The sequence below is a fragment of the Argiope bruennichi genome, chromosome X1 (assembly GCF_947563725.1).
Source record: "Argiope bruennichi chromosome X1, qqArgBrue1.1, whole genome shotgun sequence".
Lineage (NCBI taxonomy): Eukaryota > Metazoa > Arthropoda > Arachnida > Araneae > Araneidae > Argiope > Argiope bruennichi.
Window position 1 is genome coordinate 30,666,960 of NC_079162.1, and position 18,232 is coordinate 30,685,191.

General features: G+C 26.9%; 1 protein-coding gene across 3 annotated transcripts in view; it reads right to left on the minus strand.

The window, feature by feature from the left end:
- LOC129959505 (muscarinic acetylcholine receptor DM1-like) overlaps nt 1-18,232 on the minus strand; it is a 282,793-nt gene that overhangs the window by 195,688 nt on the left and 68,873 nt on the right. For all 3 annotated transcript variants that reach the window (XM_056072368.1, XM_056072367.1, XM_056072366.1), the window contains one exon: nt 937-1,117. The gene's annotated coding sequence lies outside the window, so the exon portion shown is untranslated. The remainder of the gene's footprint in view (nt 1-936; nt 1,118-18,232) is intronic.

The following is an 18,232-nucleotide window of genomic DNA, read 5'->3' on the forward strand; positions in this document are numbered from 1 at the left end:
ATCTTCTTAACTCACTCCATATTTAAAAGAGAGAAAAGAAAATGATATGGTATGTGATTTATACTCATTTTTTTAAAATATATTAATGATTCGCAAATTTTTTTATGAATTTTGAATTTCATTTTTTGAGAAATAAATTAAAATAATTTAAGATTAAAAACTCGAGACAAATATTTTAGACCACTATAATACAAAAATATATTAATAATTATATTTTAATACTGGATGAGTTATTTATTTTTTTTAAGAAAGGCACGAATATATTATGCTATCTTTGTTTCGATATATCTCAATTTTATTTAGTAGATTTTAATTTTAAATGAGTTATTTATTGTTTTATACGGTAAGAAACAGATTTGTAATTCTGTCCGTGTTTCAATATATCTGAATGCTACCTACTTCTAACTCGTTTCTTCCTTCTAAAAACTACTGAAAACATTTGTCTACATTTATCAAGAATTCTTGAATAAAGATTATATTTTATTTAATCTGAAAATGAACGAATGTTAAGTACGTGTGTTGCTCTCTTTCTATTTTGGTGATGAAACCAATAAACAAATACATAATTGTACTTTAAACACCTACATTTTTTTATGCTTAGAATATATTTATTATTATGTGCTGGTAATTATTTAAAAGCAATGTACAAATTTGAATGCAAATAACTTTTCTAACATACATAAAAGTTAAAGAGAATTCTCATTTTTCTCCTGTATTTTTTCTTTTTATTAAAATTTTTTAAATAAATCATATAGAGAAAATTAATTATTTAATTTTTATTTTTATTAACTGCTTGTATTCTGTTCACATATGAAGAAAAATAGTAATTAGAATTCATATTCCCTTGCAGTTTGGTTAAAAAAAATGATTAATGTTTCATTTGAAACATTACAGAATTAGATTTTAGAAATAATTTATTTTAAAAACAATACTTACCGAAAAACTCGGAGAAGAAACTTTACAAAGTCTTCACACGAAGAAGAAGAAACTTCACAAAGTCTTCACACGAAGAAGAAACTTCACAAAGTCTTCACACCAAGAAGAAGAAACTTCACAAAGTCTTCACACGAAGAAGAAACTTCAGGAAGTCTTCACTCGAAGAAGAAGAAACTCTCAACTGTGGAAGAAAGAAAAAAAAATATTTTAATTAACTTCTATAAAGGAAATGTTTTAAACAACACTAATACTAATTTAATGTTAATGCAATTTCTACAGTTATTTTTATTAAGTATTCATATGTCTTAACTATTCCAAGATCTTTATGTAATTCAAATGCTTGCTTCAGTTGTAAAAATAAAAATCCCAATTGAAACAACAATGCTAATTCTTCTACCTATGAACATGAAAATCGTGTCTGTTTTTCAGTACAATTTAGCAAGGCATCTACTAAAATTTTAATGATGGGTTTCTGTTACATTTTCGAAGACAAACACTGATACTCCGTTGTTTAATGTTGTAAGCAGATTTCATAATAAAATTTAAATTTTTGATGCATTAAAGGGATGTTACTCGTATTCACACATATTTCAAGATTTATTGCAAAATTTACAAAAAAAAAAAAGAAAAGAAAAAAAAAAAGAAAAAAAAAGAGACAATTTAAGCCATTAAAGGCTTGTAAATGGAATCTTTTTTCAAGATGTAACCAGCAATTTTTCGGAGTTTGTTATTCGTATAATTTTGTTTGTTTTAAGATTGCAAAGTAATTTCCACAAATTGAGTTGTACTTTTCAGTAAAAATATTACTCCAATTCAAATTTTTGAGGTTTTTTTTACTTATACTATTTGTAAATAGAAACGTTCCAATTGTTACGAAGCTGATTATAAGCAGGCCAGAATTTAATACCGAAAAAAAAGTCATTAAAGTGAGAGATATCTGAAGAATTAGATTTTGAAGTATTTAGATTAAATGGAACTATAATAATTTAATTAACAATAATAATAATATTTTGCATGGTTGAATTTTTCAGTTTATAATATAAATACATTTTACTCCTTATTCCAAAATTTTTAATTGAAGGGAAGCAAATTTTCCCCAACTCTGCCTTTGAGTTGCGCCATATAGGCAAAAACTCACGTAAAGATCAGGAACAGAAACCTGTGTCTCTCTTTTTATGCAAATAAAGCAGTGCTTTCAAATGCGCTAAAGGAACCAGAAAAGGTCCATGTATGTTAATTAATTATCTTGTTTAAGGATTCAAGATAATTTTTTATTTTGTTCTACAAGTGCTAGTTTTATTTTGTGAAATTCCAAAATCATATATAACGAAATAAATTTTATGCATCCTTTTAGTGGATGATAATAAATAAATACCTATAGTTAAATTATTAACATATTCCCCTTTTATATGCAAAATAATATCAAATATGTAATATGTAAATTTCGTCAAATATTGCTTGAAATCTCTCAATTGCAAATAAAGCAATTTAATTAATCCGCAAAAGATGAAAGAGTGATAGGAGCAAGAGTTTTCTCAAGTTTTTTGAAAATTAATAAATAACCCCAAAAATTAATGAATAATCCTCGGTTCAATCTCGCACTGTGATTAATTTTGTTGCATCAGCGGAATCATGTGTTTGAATGATGCTTTTGCAGCTTTGAATGAAGTCAAATTTATCTCTAGATTATCTTAAGTAGATTCCATTTCAGTAAGCATTATTGTCTAAATTAGATCTACTTCAATAAATTTAATTCAACATATGTTATTCACATCAATCAAATAGAGTCATTTTCAGTTTGTGGCAAATGGAATGGGATTTAATAATATTTCATAAGCGTATCTAAATATTTGTTCAGTTGCTTGTTGATGAGTATTGAAATTTTATACTGGAGAATGCAAAGTTACATTCACCATGGAATTTAAATGTATTCGAATTACGAGGAAAATGTGATTATACTACAGAATAGGAAGAAATTGTCCTGTGACTATTATTAGTCAAGTATTTAAGTATTTTATAGAAATTCTGCTATAAAGAAGTCTGAAATCCCCAAATCATTAATTTTAGCTGACGAACATTTTTCCCAGTTAACTTCTTGACATTTTTTAGAAAAAATCTCTATTTAGATTTATAAATGGAAACATTAATTTTGGAAAACATTTTTAGAAAATTTGATATTTCTCTTTCTAGTTTTTTTGGCTAACGCTAAAAGAACGGGAAACACAAAAAAGGCTCTTTCTCTCATTCCTATGAAATCAGATACTTCAAATTCTTGCGAAACCACAGTAACAAGCGGTGAAATAAAAATAAGTTATTGCAAGACCTGAGCAATGGCAGATCTTTTAAGGAAAGTTGAAACTCGTAACGTTATTTTTTGATTTCACCAGATTCAGTTTTAAAAGAAATATGCTCTTCTTGAGTTTTTTTTCTCTGATTGGATTTTATTTCTAAACCTCGGATTATGATAGATTTCCTTTTAAATAATTTATGTTCTTTAGATGTTAGTAGATTTTTCTGTAAGGGCCGATTTTGAATAAAACGTTTTATTGTTGAACTATTTTCAAAGTATTATAAAATGCGAGTTAAAAAGTATAAATCATGTCTTAAAAATTTTATTTGTTTCAATTTAATAAAACTGCATTTTTTCAGTATCAGAGCTCATAATTAAATTAATTTTTAGTAAAAAAAACAGATAGAATGTGTTTTGTAAATTAATTGTTTAAATACCACGCATTTCATTATTCTGAAATTCCCTCAAAACCTTATGTCTTGAGATAGAAGCATGTAATATAATTTCAAAAAGAATTTCATATTTCCTGAAATATTTAATCACTAGTAAGAGCAATCTGTTTTTGAAACTCTTTTGAAACTAATAATTTTCGCTTTCACATCAATTTGCTTCTGTTTGTGATGGAGAAATCCTCCATTTTCACTTTCTAAATTAAAATTCTAATGGACAAAATTGATATCTTACTTATAAAGTAGAATTTCTTATTGTATTTAGAGTACTGTGCAGCAAAACAGTTTTTCTTTTCAGAAAATAAAATTATGCTTTAGATATGTTTAAGAAATAATAAGTTAGGTGAAATTCTATAAGACTAGATAAATTATTTTTGAGATCGAAATGTATTGCAAAATCTTATCAGTAAAAGTAATTAATTCTTTGAAGTGATTTTCGAAATTTTTGGTACGAAGTAAACATTTTCTTTGAAAATATGGAGAAGGCGTTTTAATTAAAAATGATACAACATTAATTTGAAGCCTCTAAAGTCTACTCAGGCATTTTAATAACAGACTGAGAGACTGAAACCTATTGAAAATTTGCGATCCATTTCAAAATACAAAACTGTTATTAACTGTTTTTAATAAATTGTTTGATAAAGAAAATATTTTTTCTTTTTTCTGAAACTGTCATTTTTTTACAAATTAATTATAATATGGCAAATGCCAATTATTTTGAAATACACCCGCCGCCTTCTCCATTCTGCTTTTTTCCTCACCCCTTTCTCTTTCTCCCCTTCTTCTCCTTTTACCTCACTTTTTTTCTCCTTACCCATGCACAAACTAACAGTATGACCTATGCTGCTAATATCTGACACAAAATACATCATACCCCTTTTATTGTAAGTTTGGGTGAGCTATTTTTAAAAATAGAACAAATCTGCAACTTGTTTAAAAGCTACTATTTTGTAATAATCTCAAAGCTCCTTGGAGCTGACTTTCGTTTTGAAGAAGTTTTTTTCCCACGAATCCCATCTGTAGTAATGATTCTTGACTGACGGGTACTGTTAGAAGAAAACCAGTGTGACAGTTTAAATATCATAAACATGACATGATGTCGAGTAGTTAGTATGCAAATTTTGTTTTGCTTATCTGTCTTGAGATTCAAATTATTATTAAAAAAACAACTCCAAAATCTAACCTCTATTAGGCAACATTTAATTTTATGAAACATCCTTGTTTTCTTTGAAATAACTTTTGGCAAACAGTTAGTTATCTTTACTGATTCTGGCAGCATAGTGGTAGTTTGGGGGCCAGAATAGACAGCAACGCTTTAACTGTTGTCAAAGATTAAACATCATCATCGCAAATGTTGAGTGCGTCTCTGGAGAGTAGTATGCTATCCTTATAATTTGACTGTAAATTGCAATATTTCATTTCGTCCCAATATAACCCTAGTATGCCATCTTTTTCTTCTGATCGTAATTTGAGTCTTTGAAGCCTATCCCAAGTTAATTCTGCTGTAGTTTCGAAAGAGGACGTAAATATAAGCAAATATAATAATATATTCAAAAATGAACGAGATAACCGTTTTCCGATTCTCAGTCAGCATTCTTTTGTATTGAAAAGCAAATAAATATGCACAGAACTATCTTCGCTTGTTCCGTAATTTTTATGACAAATCTTCAATATTTGAAAATTTCTTCGAAGAAAATACTCTTTTGTTGAAGGAAATATGAAAATAACATTCTGTACCAATGGAATATGCTATAAAAGTCTGTGTAGGAAAAAAATGTTAAGAATAAATTGCAAAAAAAAAAGCTTACAAATATGGTATGTAGCCTCCAAGACATTATGTTATTTTATAGCATTTTATTACTTTTTGGAGCAAAATATAACTCGAGGTGTAAGTAAACAGATAAAGAATTTATGACTCAGAATATCTGCCGTAGATCAAGATCAAAGTTGTCATACTTTGTTAGTATAAAGATGTCAAAGGGTAGAAAAAATTGTCTGCCAGGAAAAACAGTGCCTTTCTCAAAACCGTGTCTTTTTCTCAATATCACGTAGGATATTTTCTAGAAAATCAATGACATGCTTAGACTGTGCTTTCCACCATTGAAATAACATATTATTTTATTTACTGTTTTGAGTCACTTCGGAGTTTCCTAAAGTGAGATTTAGAAATACTTCAGAATCAAAGTACAATTATCCACAAATTTATTAAATAAATCTATTACCCTATATATTGGTCGCTATACAAATAATGTACCAGAGGATTATAATTAAATAAATCTGTTCGCAATCTGAAAAAAATTTGACAAAGCATATTTATCTAATTATGAAAGGAGATAAATGTTTCCCATTGACCTATAAAATATTTTTTACTCTATATTTTATGTAGAGAGAAACAGGATTAGGAATTTTAGACTGATTAATGTTAGTAGGCAGCTAACAACCGCCTCTGGTTTAAAGTTTTTCAAAAATTTAATCCATGTATAACAGAAACAATTATAGTCTTTCAAGCTATTGATAAGAATATCTTCAGTATCAAGTACATTCGAAGCTAAGATAAAATGGCAGAAAAAGGAAATTTTAACTAACCTCATTTAAATTATATGAACCAGAAACTGAGAATTAAAATCTCTCCCGAGTAATACCACAGTCAGTTTTAAAAAGTATGGCATGTTGAAGCTGTTGAAATTAGAATATATAATTATACATTTTAATGGTAAACTGTCTTCTTTGGCATAAATGCACATAAGGGGTAACATGTTTTGTTATCTCCTTTCTTTGTAACAAAAGAAAATGAGAGAGTTTGTATTATTTTATGGCTTTACCTTTTACACTTTTATGGTATGGCATCTTCAACATGCTTTTCCGATTAAAGCCAAAAATGATTTTTAAACCAACAAATTCCAAAAAAAATAATTTACACAAAGGTTTCACCATTGCCATGTCTCATTAAATTATTATTGCTGTCCATGTATATCTTTAAGAAGACAATACATTTGTATATGAAACTGCATTTTAATATCACTTTTAAGCACTTGTATTTTATATGATATTTCAGCATCATGAAGAAGCTATTAATAAAATTAATGATCCCATAAACATGCATTTTGAGTAACTTGAATAATTAAAAAGAAATTAATACCACTTAGTGCATAAATGATTCGACTAACAATTAGTGAGTTTTTAAATTAAAAACTGCAATAAAAATGCGTTTAGAGTTTTTCTGGGCAAGTTCTTTAATTTCACCCAAATGTATTTTTAAAAGGTAGTATCGGTAGTTTTATAATTTTTTTAATACTTTAATTGAGAATTTCTTTAATAAAAATTAACCAGATTTTCAATTAAATGGAAATAAGCATTTTCTTTCCTCTCATAAAAGACAACATTTCGGAAAAAATAAATAACTAAATTAAACATAAAGTAATTCTAACACTGTAAAACTTATTGTCACAGAATATATATTATAATATGTATAATTTTACATCATACGTATGATCGGCATGAGGTTTAATGTTTTATTTATTACATAAATTTATGAGAAATGATTTAAAATTTTCTAAAATACTTCATAAATATTTTATGAATCGTCTCGGAAAAATTTCTTTTGTGACGACTGTTTAAGAAATTTTAAATATTTTCAATAAACTAATTAAGAAAATTATATAACAAAAAATCTGCATTTCTTAAATTATAAATGCTTACAATAAATATTATTTCGGTCAATAATTATAATCTTTACTTATCCAAGCTTCTTCACAAAGAAAAAAAAATGATTTTTAACTACCAACCTCCAAAGTTAAAGTCTATCGTTTGTGTTTATTTATGTAGTTCTTAAGGTCAGTTAAGTTAAACCGCAGTGTATTGGCTAAAGTAATTCTTCCTCTTGTACTTTCTGCCAAAGTCTATTCAGAGAAAGTTGGGGGTGGGTACGGGAATGCCTTCGATACGGCAACCATCATTACTGGCCTTCCATGCTTTTCACAGTAAGGTGATGTATGATCGAAGTTGGAAGAACATTCTTCCCTTTTGGATATTTTTTCCCTCCACTGTGAGGGAGCAGAAAGGGCCTGAATGAAGTGGTTCGATATCTGACAGGAAAGAAACTACAATTACGTCTCAGTCAGGTGCAAACCAGAAGAGTTGGGATGAATGATCCTATTTCTATGCCACCGTAGATTTTCCCCTTTTTTCTTTTTTTTTTTTTTTTTTTGAAGCAGTAGAGTTTTGATGCAAAGTTTATAGTATACATTCAGAATATGTAATTAGATTTGAAGAATGTTTTGAGAATATAGAAAAACAATAAATTATATATGTTGTATTTTGATGAATCTTGTTGCCCCTGCAGCGCTTGCCAATAGAAACAAATATTTGTTTAAACAGGAATTATAAAGTAAATAATTGGAATGTTAGACAAAACAAATAGGATAACATATTAAAACAAATAGGATAACATATTGAATAGAGTGCATCAGTATCTGACAGGAAAGCAAACTGCAACATGTCAAATGCTTGCTAGAAGAGTTAGGATGAATGGTTGTGTTTCCATGATACCACAGATTATTTTGATATTTATTTGATTACCATAGATTATTTTGATATTTATTTGATTACCATAGATTATTTTGATATTTATTTGATTACCATAGATTATTTTGATATTTATTTGATTACCATAGATTATTTTGATATTTATTTGATTACCATAGATTATTTTGATATTTATTTGATTACCATAGATTATTTAAGTATTTATAATAAAGTATTACATCTGATAAAAATTTGCAAAAAAACCAATTTAATTGCAACTGAAATTTCAGCAATTTTCGTTGTAGAAGACTCATCTCTTTTAAAGGAATATGTTAGCTTAATAAACCGAAAAGCTGCAATTACGGCAAAAATCTATTATGTCGCGTCCGAGAACAAGTGGAAATATGAGAAATTCAAGTTAGAAGTGTATGGAATGGAACTGAGTATATTATTAAGCAAAGATGTGTCATCATTACTACGATTCCACTCCATTTAAAAGTGTCAACATATAAAAAAAATGAGTTTCAAAACCAGTTATTAATATACATGCTACAAAATAAAATTTGTACATAAAAACAAATGGCTTAATTGCTTTTTATGTAGATAGTTCTAAAATGCATAGAAATACACTATGTCATCTACTGGTTGTGCAGTCGATTATAATTTCAAATTTTAGCTGATGACTATGTAATTGCAAGTCATATGAATGAAAAGTTAAATTGGAAAGGCAACATAGAAATTTGAAATTTAGGATTTCTATAAATATTTGGTATACAAGAATTCTGAAAATTTAGAAATAAGATGCGTCATTTTCTATTAAAAAGATAATAAAAAAATCATAAAATAATTATAATAATAATGGAAACTGCATATTTCGTGAAATGTTCCAACATTTAATGTCATAAAAATGACTTGTTGACTCTTTATGATGAATTACATTACAAAAACATTATTGCAATCATATTGCTAATGAATCCAATGACTCGTTAATGGACTTCATTCATGGTGATTGCGACAAGTGTTTAAAACATAAAAGTTAATAATATGTAAATAATATGTAAAGTTAAATATATTAAAAGAGAAATATAAGCCCATTCTGTATTGTTATAAAATTTAAAATGCCCTTCTTCCAAAAAAAAAAAAAAAAAACGAAGATAAAGAATCTACTTGTTCTCTTTAAAACCAATAACTTTATTTAGTTTGAAGCAATTGATCGTGTTTCTAAGTTGAAAGATAAAATTCTAGCAACTGTAAATTCAAATAGACAGAATTATAATACGAAATACCATTTTCCTTTATTATAAAAATACGATGCCTGAAATTTATTTAAATAAATTCCTTGTTTTCATGCGCCAATTAAAATTTTCCTAAATATGCATATTTAAAAAAACAGACAACAAAATAATTTAAATAAGCCTTAATATTTTTTTTTATAATGAAGTAAACATGAAAGTGTTTGTTCTTGGAAAATTTCCAGTGTCTATTAAAAATAAAAATTCTATTTAATAATATCTTGGAAACAAAATTAAAAGGAGCAGCTTCGGAAAAATTGTTATTCAAAAATTATTTCATAAGCCTTAAGATTTCTGAATAAAAATATATAATCATTCCAGGCATTGGATTTTGTAAGAAGAATTTTATATGGAAATTGAATATTTTCCCCTCTTTCATAAATATATTTTGCAGAGAAAAATGCTGAACAATTACTCATATTTCAATTACAAATGAAATAAATCATGCATGAAAATATGATTCGAGATGGCGTTTATAATAAAAGTATAGAAACTAATTATCTTTAGATGATCCAAATTCGAGTTGTTAAAAATGTAATTTTTCTTCCTGAAATTGCTAATCTGTAGAAAAGAATTCACAAATATTTTGGAAAAAAAGTTATTACTTGAATATTTATATATAATATATCATATTTGTAATAATTCAAATGAATTGTAACCAAAATAAATTCATGGTATAATTTTGAGCATTTAATTTTTGGGTCATTTCTAAATTTCAGTGAATTCATGTAATATCTATATCAAAAATGCTTTGTTGCAATGAAATCTTTTTTACAAAAATTGATTAACGGATATCTGGTTTATTGTTGGAAACTACCAAATGTTTAAAATCATTGTTGCATATGGTATGATATAATACCATGCTAAGATAAGATAAAATTAAATATATTTGTTTTTTATGGTCAAAATCTGTTACTAAATAAATTTATGAGCATTCTTCTGAAGTCAGAATTTCAAATGGTTCGTATTGTTTTTACCATTATGTGTGTGTAAATGATTATTATTGAATCCTAACCAATCATATGTTAGTATATTTTTTTTTAATTTCACATGTCTTATTTTTTGCCAAAATATTAAGGTATTGGCAGAATCAAGATTTTCCCATAAACTTACTTAATTATTTGAGCTACAAGAAAAATAAATATAAAATATGATGTGCTTTCATAAAGAAATTTAAAATTACGCATTATTGCCATCTTTTCCTTTATAACATAGAATAATTTTCAATGATGAATTTAATTAGTTAAGCTAAACATTTTTTATAAAAGCATAGAGGAAGGCCCAAGGGTTGAGTAAACAGTTATAAAAAAGCGTACATATTTAATAACAAAATAATTAGAATCAATTTTTTAAAGCTTAAATATTATCTCTTTAAATATTTTTTAAACGAATCATTTGTCTTAAACAATAACCGCCTGTCAAAGATCTCCTTATATATATATAAAATACTGTTAATTTATTAAAATATTAAAATCCTGCTGATCTTTTCAAATCTCCTGAGCCCAAAAGGACTACTAATTAATTTATGCTCTAAGTCCCATTTATAACATTTCAGCAAAGAATGCATTTTTCTTTCATGCGTAATTGAGAAAATACTCATATTTCTAAATAAAAAAAAATATATAAAATGTATGAAAAAAAAACGGAGGGAAAAAAACGTAGAACAGGTAGACCAGTATTTTTCATTTACCTAGCATTTTAAACCTCACAGTAATGGACAGTTAAACAGAAAGAAAAAACGTCATATATCAGGCTGCCTACTTTATCTTAGGAAAATTAATGCAGCGTCTTTTTTGAAGAAAGCGTCATACTTAAGATCGGTTTTCCACCTTGCTTAATTGAAGAGCAATTCACTTTCTTCCCCTGAGGCCCTTCAATGGAGTTTATTACTCCTCAGATTCTTTCTTCTGCTTTTTATTTTTTTCTTTAATTTTGGAAATAAAAGCAAAAGCGCAATAAGCCGCAGACTAATAAATCCAAAGAAAGTCATTTTGCTGGGAATATATAGATATATAACTTTTCCTTTTTTTTTACAATCACTGATCGGGAAGTATAGATGCTAAATCGGTACTATTTCATTTAGAAAATTGTTCCAGCCCCAGTATTTCTCTACAGTTGAGGAGGTTGATATTATTGATCAACCCGGGTAAACAGAAATGCTATTTAGTTTGAAGGAAAGTCAAGTAGTTGAAAGAAATGGAAAAGAAATCGCTTTTAAGCACTAAATTTTCTTTCATTTCCAATCACATCTATGCTTGAAACTAGTCCACTCTGAATAACTATTATACTTATTAGTGAAATTATAGTTAAATTGAAATTTCCTGATACCTACATTCACATCGGGAATCAATGATTTAACACTTTATTTACCGACGATACTTTAAAGTACTGTTTAAATCCGGCTGAAATCTTCATAATATGACTATTTTTTAACAGTATTTGAAAGAACAGGAAGAGCTTATTTCCAATAGAAGGCAGTAGATATCAACTAAAATATTTCATTATTAAAAATATTTTATTATTAATTTAATTAATTAAAAAAGTTTTTTTCTTCTTCTTCCTGGGTTTATTCTGTACCAAAATTTAACTAATGGTTCAAAAATAAATACGAAAAATTGATGGTAAAATAATTCAGTAAACAAAGAGTTAAGTGAATGTTCAATTATTTGTAAGTAATTATAAAAGGGCAGCTTATTAAGAATAATTTTTTTAAAAATGGAAGAAGTAACATTTCTCTAAATTGATGGAGGACCGAGTAAGCTTTGGGGAAAACTGCCGGCACCACGAGAAAAGATTTACGGGTAAAAGAGCCGATTCCACCCGCGTTCTGTCGTCGGCCGTGTGCACATTAAATCTTCGGAAACAAATGCCGTACTATCGGCGTAAAAATTCGAAAAGGGTCGATGTGGTTTAAATACTGTCCTCGGTGTTTCATTAAAACTCAAAATTAAGAGGTCTGTCCTTACCATTTACCTCCATTTGTCTTTCAAACGGAATGTTGAGTTAACTAAACTAAGCCACTTATAAATATTTATGTCCTGTCGACAATGTTATCAAATGAGTATTTAGTCAAACAAAACTGAATGTTAATAGAGAAATATACTATTTTCGAATGGAATAAGAGATCTTTAAAAGCTACCGAAGATAGGGGAAATCTAATATGAAATATCTTTATATATATAAATATCTCTAATATGAAATAAATTGCAATAATTTTTCTTTTATCTTCGGCTGCACATAACCAACAAAAGTTCACTCCTAATACTAAACTTCTTATTAAATTGAAATGTCCTGATAAATAATTCCATATCAGGAATTGATATTAGTTGTAGATATCCAAATATTTCCTATTATAAAAATAATAGGAAATAATACGCGTAATTAATTCTTGCATCCATGCTATCAAGTCACGAAAGAAGCATAAACATTATCAGTAATTAGTAATTTTGGAAAAGAAAATTGATTAAATGTTCAAAATGGTTTCAAAATAATAATACAGTTAGGAATTTATAAATTTATGATTTTTGATTTTTTTTACTTTGGTAAGATTATTTTTCTGCTAATTTAAATTCGTATGAATTGCTTTTTTAACAGTTAACTAGTTTAAATGTAACTAGTTGCGTTTGAAAAAGAATCTATAAGACTTAACGACTATTAGAGATTTTTTTTGTTTAACTTTCACGATTTATTGGAGAACATTTTATTTAAATTCTTTGATCTCTTATATACATTAAAAAAGCAGCTCCCATTTAGGAACATTATGGTTCTTAGTGTTATTTTAAACTAACATATTTTGCAAATGACTACCATTCAGGAATTGGTTTATTGAGATATTATATGAAAGGCGTTCTATAAGGTTTTATAAATACAAATATTATAATTACGGCAAAACATCAAGACCTTTGGTAGATTCTCACTCGATGCCTCAAAAAAGAAAAATAAATGAAATTTGAGTAAATATAGGGTTTTCTTTGTAATTAATAAAAAAATTTCACATTTTGACATAATCTGATGCTACTATTAGCAATCGTAAAGTACATTTTATTCATTATTTTCCCGGACAATATTCACTTTTTTCCTACTTTATAATGTATTTACAAAAAAAAAATTTGGCAAGCTCACTTTTCGTGTAAGAAATTAAATATCAGTCTTTAGATTAACTTTTCGCTTTGAAGTTATGACACATTAGACAATAAAGGATCTGTTACTTTTTGAAATTCAGCAGATAATGGGAATTACTTTACAGTCAGCAAACGGTTTCGAAACATGCACTCCATCAGTTGCTATCGAAAGGATTTTCAGTATATCATGCCTGCATATTCCGAAAATATGCTTTCCTTGGCGATGACTTGTTCCAATTATATTTTGTGGAAGATTGCGATTACCTAGGATTTTTTTATATGTATACTGATTCAATAGTTATATCAAATTGATAATAAAAAGTAAATGATTTATAGGGGCGAAATATTATTATTATTTTTTTATTTTTACTTCTTAATTATTGTTTCAACTTGGAATCATTAACGGCATGACGAATCATTTTATTCATATCTCACAAAATCTTTTATACTAAATGAAAATTTTTATAAAGTTTATTTTCCTTTAAAATGATTCACTTTATTTAACTGCAACATTATAGCCATTGATTAATTTATATTAGCCATAATAATGTATTTCATAGTTTTCTTTTTTTCCATGCAACATCATTTTTCAATCGACTGAAGAATGAAAAATAGGCTTAACAGCAGAGACTTTCTAGATAATATTTCTTGATTTATTTTTGTTACCTTTTACTTTAGAAAATTCTATATTTCAGACTCTGATTTTCTCGTCGAGTGTCTAGACGTAAGATCACCTACACTATGATTTACAGGGTCTAAAAATACTAATGATATATTTGCTATAACATAATATAAAAAACAAGAAAGCGATTACAAAATGTAAGGCGTCAATTTTTATCTAATACTTTCCAAGAAATAAAGAAGAAGGTAAAACAGCAACTAGTAAATTTCAAGCAATTCTGAAGTATTGATTTAAAATATATATAATGTCAGAAATATTTAATAAATTGGTTTTAAAAAATCAAGTGATATTTTAAAGTTAATATATTTATTGATATCTTTTCTGAACCAGTTAATCATTATTTAAAAGTAGAAGAAATAAAGTGGAAAAATGGTCGCATAATTCAAACATTTGTAATAGAATGCTAGCAATCGAATTTAATAATGCAAAAAATATTTTTATTGCTTAATTATTATTACGTTAGTATTTACAGCATAAAAATTATGAATGTAATATAAAAAAATGAGAAACTTTCTAGAAAACCTTTCAATTCTGAAATATTACTTTTTAAATGCTAACAAGACGCAACTAATGCATGCAATTTCTATTTGTTGAATAAGTAAAAAATAAAAATACTTAAAAAATAACTAAGATAATTTGATACATACAAAGATGTACTTTGCGTGTAGTCAAGCGAAAGATTTATCATTTCCACAATAATAAACCAAGTAGGAAAGTAGCAAAGAAGTTCAACCGTTAAATGAAGACATGTTTCCACTTGATAAGTGATAGAATGAAACATAATTGCGATAAAATTTGTATAATGGTAGATACTGGACTGTAATAGATTGGGCAATTGAAAATTGAACTGCGTAGTAAATAATACGCAGTAAGGGTATATTTTCACTAAATACATGAATAATTTTCGGTATATTTATAATAACATGTAACAGATATCACAATATTTTTACTAGTTGCTTTTTTTATTTTTTTTTATAATCGTAATCACCTCATTAACGAGGCTAAAGCAGCTCCGTATTTAAAATGAATGCTTTATCAATCTGATTTCAGAAAAAGGTAATCATTACTTAAAAACAGAATAAGCAAATAAAACCAAGATGCCACATGTTTCAAACATTTAGAATGTTATCTATCAAATGTTTTGATAAAGAAAATGTCTGCTGCTTAATCACAATTTAATTACAATTTACTGCACGAAACTAAAGATGCAAAAATAAAAATTAATTTTCCAAAAAATATTTCCAGTTTTGAGAAATTACTTTTTAAAATGCTAATAATGCGCAACTAACTCGTGCAACTTCAACTTATTAGGCAATTAAAAAATAAAATGCTGTCGGAAAGAGGAAGATAATTTGCTACAGGCGAAGATGTACTTTGCGTTTAGTCAAGCGAGTGATTCATTATTTCCTAAATAATAAATCAATTCTAGCTGGAAAGTTTCTCGACCGTTAAATAAAGACGCATTTGCAACTGGTAAGTGATAACACGAATCTCAATTACGATAAAATCTATCGTATAAATGGTTGTTACTGAAGTGTAATAGAATCGATCATTCCAAACTGCGTCACAATAAATAATTCCCATTGATGATTGATAATACTGTTTTATAATTAGTACAATCGAAAAGTAATTAAAGTTTTAGATGAAAATCTGAGAATTAAGAATGAAATAGTCTTTATCTATTTTTAAATTCGTGTATATCTGAAAGCATTTCCGAATTTTTTACCATAACACGAATTACAATTACGATAAAATCTATCGTATAAATGGTAATACTGAACTGTAATAGAATCGACCACTGAAAATTGCGTCACAATAAATAATTCCCATTGATGATTGATAATACTGTTTTGTAATTAGTACAATCGAAAAGTAATTAAAGGTTTAGAGGAAAATCTGGGAATTAAGAATGAAATATGTTTTAACAATTTTTAAATTCGTGTATATCTGAATTCATTCATTTCAATTTTTTTACCATATCAAATATTTTATCATTGATAATACGTTCATATACGTTTAGATGTAGATAACAGAATTAAATTTTGCAAAGAATTTTCGATTCATTGATATGGAATCAGTTTCGAGGAGATAACTAAAACTCTAAATAAAGATAATAAATAATAAAACGAGCTTACATATCAGTTTATGTCTTGTAGATACGCCTCTTATACTATATAAAATGCAAAGAAGGTTTATTAGAGATTTTATGGAGTACAAGATTACAAACTACATCAAATAAAGTTTTGTATTTCATTATTTTCAAGATTAAGTCTAAGGGCCGGAAAAAGCTTTAGAAGTATAGCTTCCACTTATATAACATACAAACAGAATGTATTAGCCTTTTATAGAATAGATCTTTACAATATACAATAAGTAGAACATTATATTTCAGTACTATCAAGGATGTACATAAGAGTGAGGAACAAGTTTAAGGAGAAAAACTGAATAATAAATACAACATTCATTTTGTATTTTTTAAAGAACATGCATTTAATGCATCGAGGATGTGATGGATTTGATGTATATTGATACTATCTCCGTTGTTTATGCAAGACAATAAAAAACATTAATTTCAATTAAGTGAATAACTCATTAATGTTCAAAAAATCAATTTTATTTAATTTCTTTAAATTATTAAATAATGGTTTGTAAGCCATGAAATATATTGCTATTTAAATAAAGTGCATAAAAATATTATTACAAGGATGTCTCGTTATATCTATATGTAATTAAAGAGAGGCGGCATGGCAGAAATATTTGAAATAAGATAAAAACCCACAAAATAAATATAGAAAGCGCTTTGTTTATTTTTCGAAAAATTGCGCATATCTCGTTAAGTGAAACATACAACTCACTCGAGACAAGAATTAACTATAACTGTTAGCATGCATTGTAAACAAAACAGAAATTAAATCTCCGCTTAGACTGGATTTCCTTTCTACATCATATTTGCATAGGGATTCTATAAATTTAATCAAATCTAGAAAAGAAAGATTTTCGTCTTTATAATGAAGAAAAAAAGGTTTAAATAGAAACTGTAAATTTCATTTTAAAGCTCTATATTGATTCTGTGTTTAAAACAGATTTCATATAAAATCTGTTTAACTTTTTTTGCACACAATTCATCTTTATTTCCATTTTCAATTACTGCGAAATAAGCTATTTTCGCTCTTTCGAATTCTGTAAGAAAATTCATGAAAAGAACTATATCTTAAAAGTTTCGCTGAATTCCCTCGGAGAAAACGAAATACAATTAGTTACTTTCAAGAACATATAATGTGAGCGTATTCTTTCCTCAAGAACAAGAAGGAACGAAAGCTTCTTTTTCCAGTAAGATACTGCATGAGAAAGCAAAAAAGTTTATTTTCATATTTTATTGATGTTCTCCTATTTTCCTCCTCTTACTTGTTGCATCTTGATCAAGCAGAAAGCTTTTTCCGCCAACTTGCTAGAAATATCCAAACATCTCTGGGAATATGCGCTTCGCTTATTTTTCGCGCAAAACACGAGTTTGGAGCTTTTAACTAATGAAATACATTCGAATGTAGACTTAGAAAAGTATTTTATTTATTTTTTTGATATTTTTCCAAACACACAAAATGTTAAAGTTTTTCTCAAAATGCACGCTTGGTCGATATATTTAAAATAAACATGCTTAAATATTGAAATAAAATAAAATGAAATAATTTAATGTGTTTTAACTTTATATTTAAAAATCAAGACAAAGGAATATGCGCGGTGCATATTTTAATAATTTTATATGGTTAATCGGAATGAATTAATTTTAAATTCCTATGGAAAAATTTGGAAATACAATATGGAATTACTGAAACAACTTGGATAAATAATAGCTACTAAATTTGAAATATTTAATAATGACTATGTGTAAACAAAATATGAGCTGCAATAATTAGAATAAAGATTTACTAAAAAGTTAA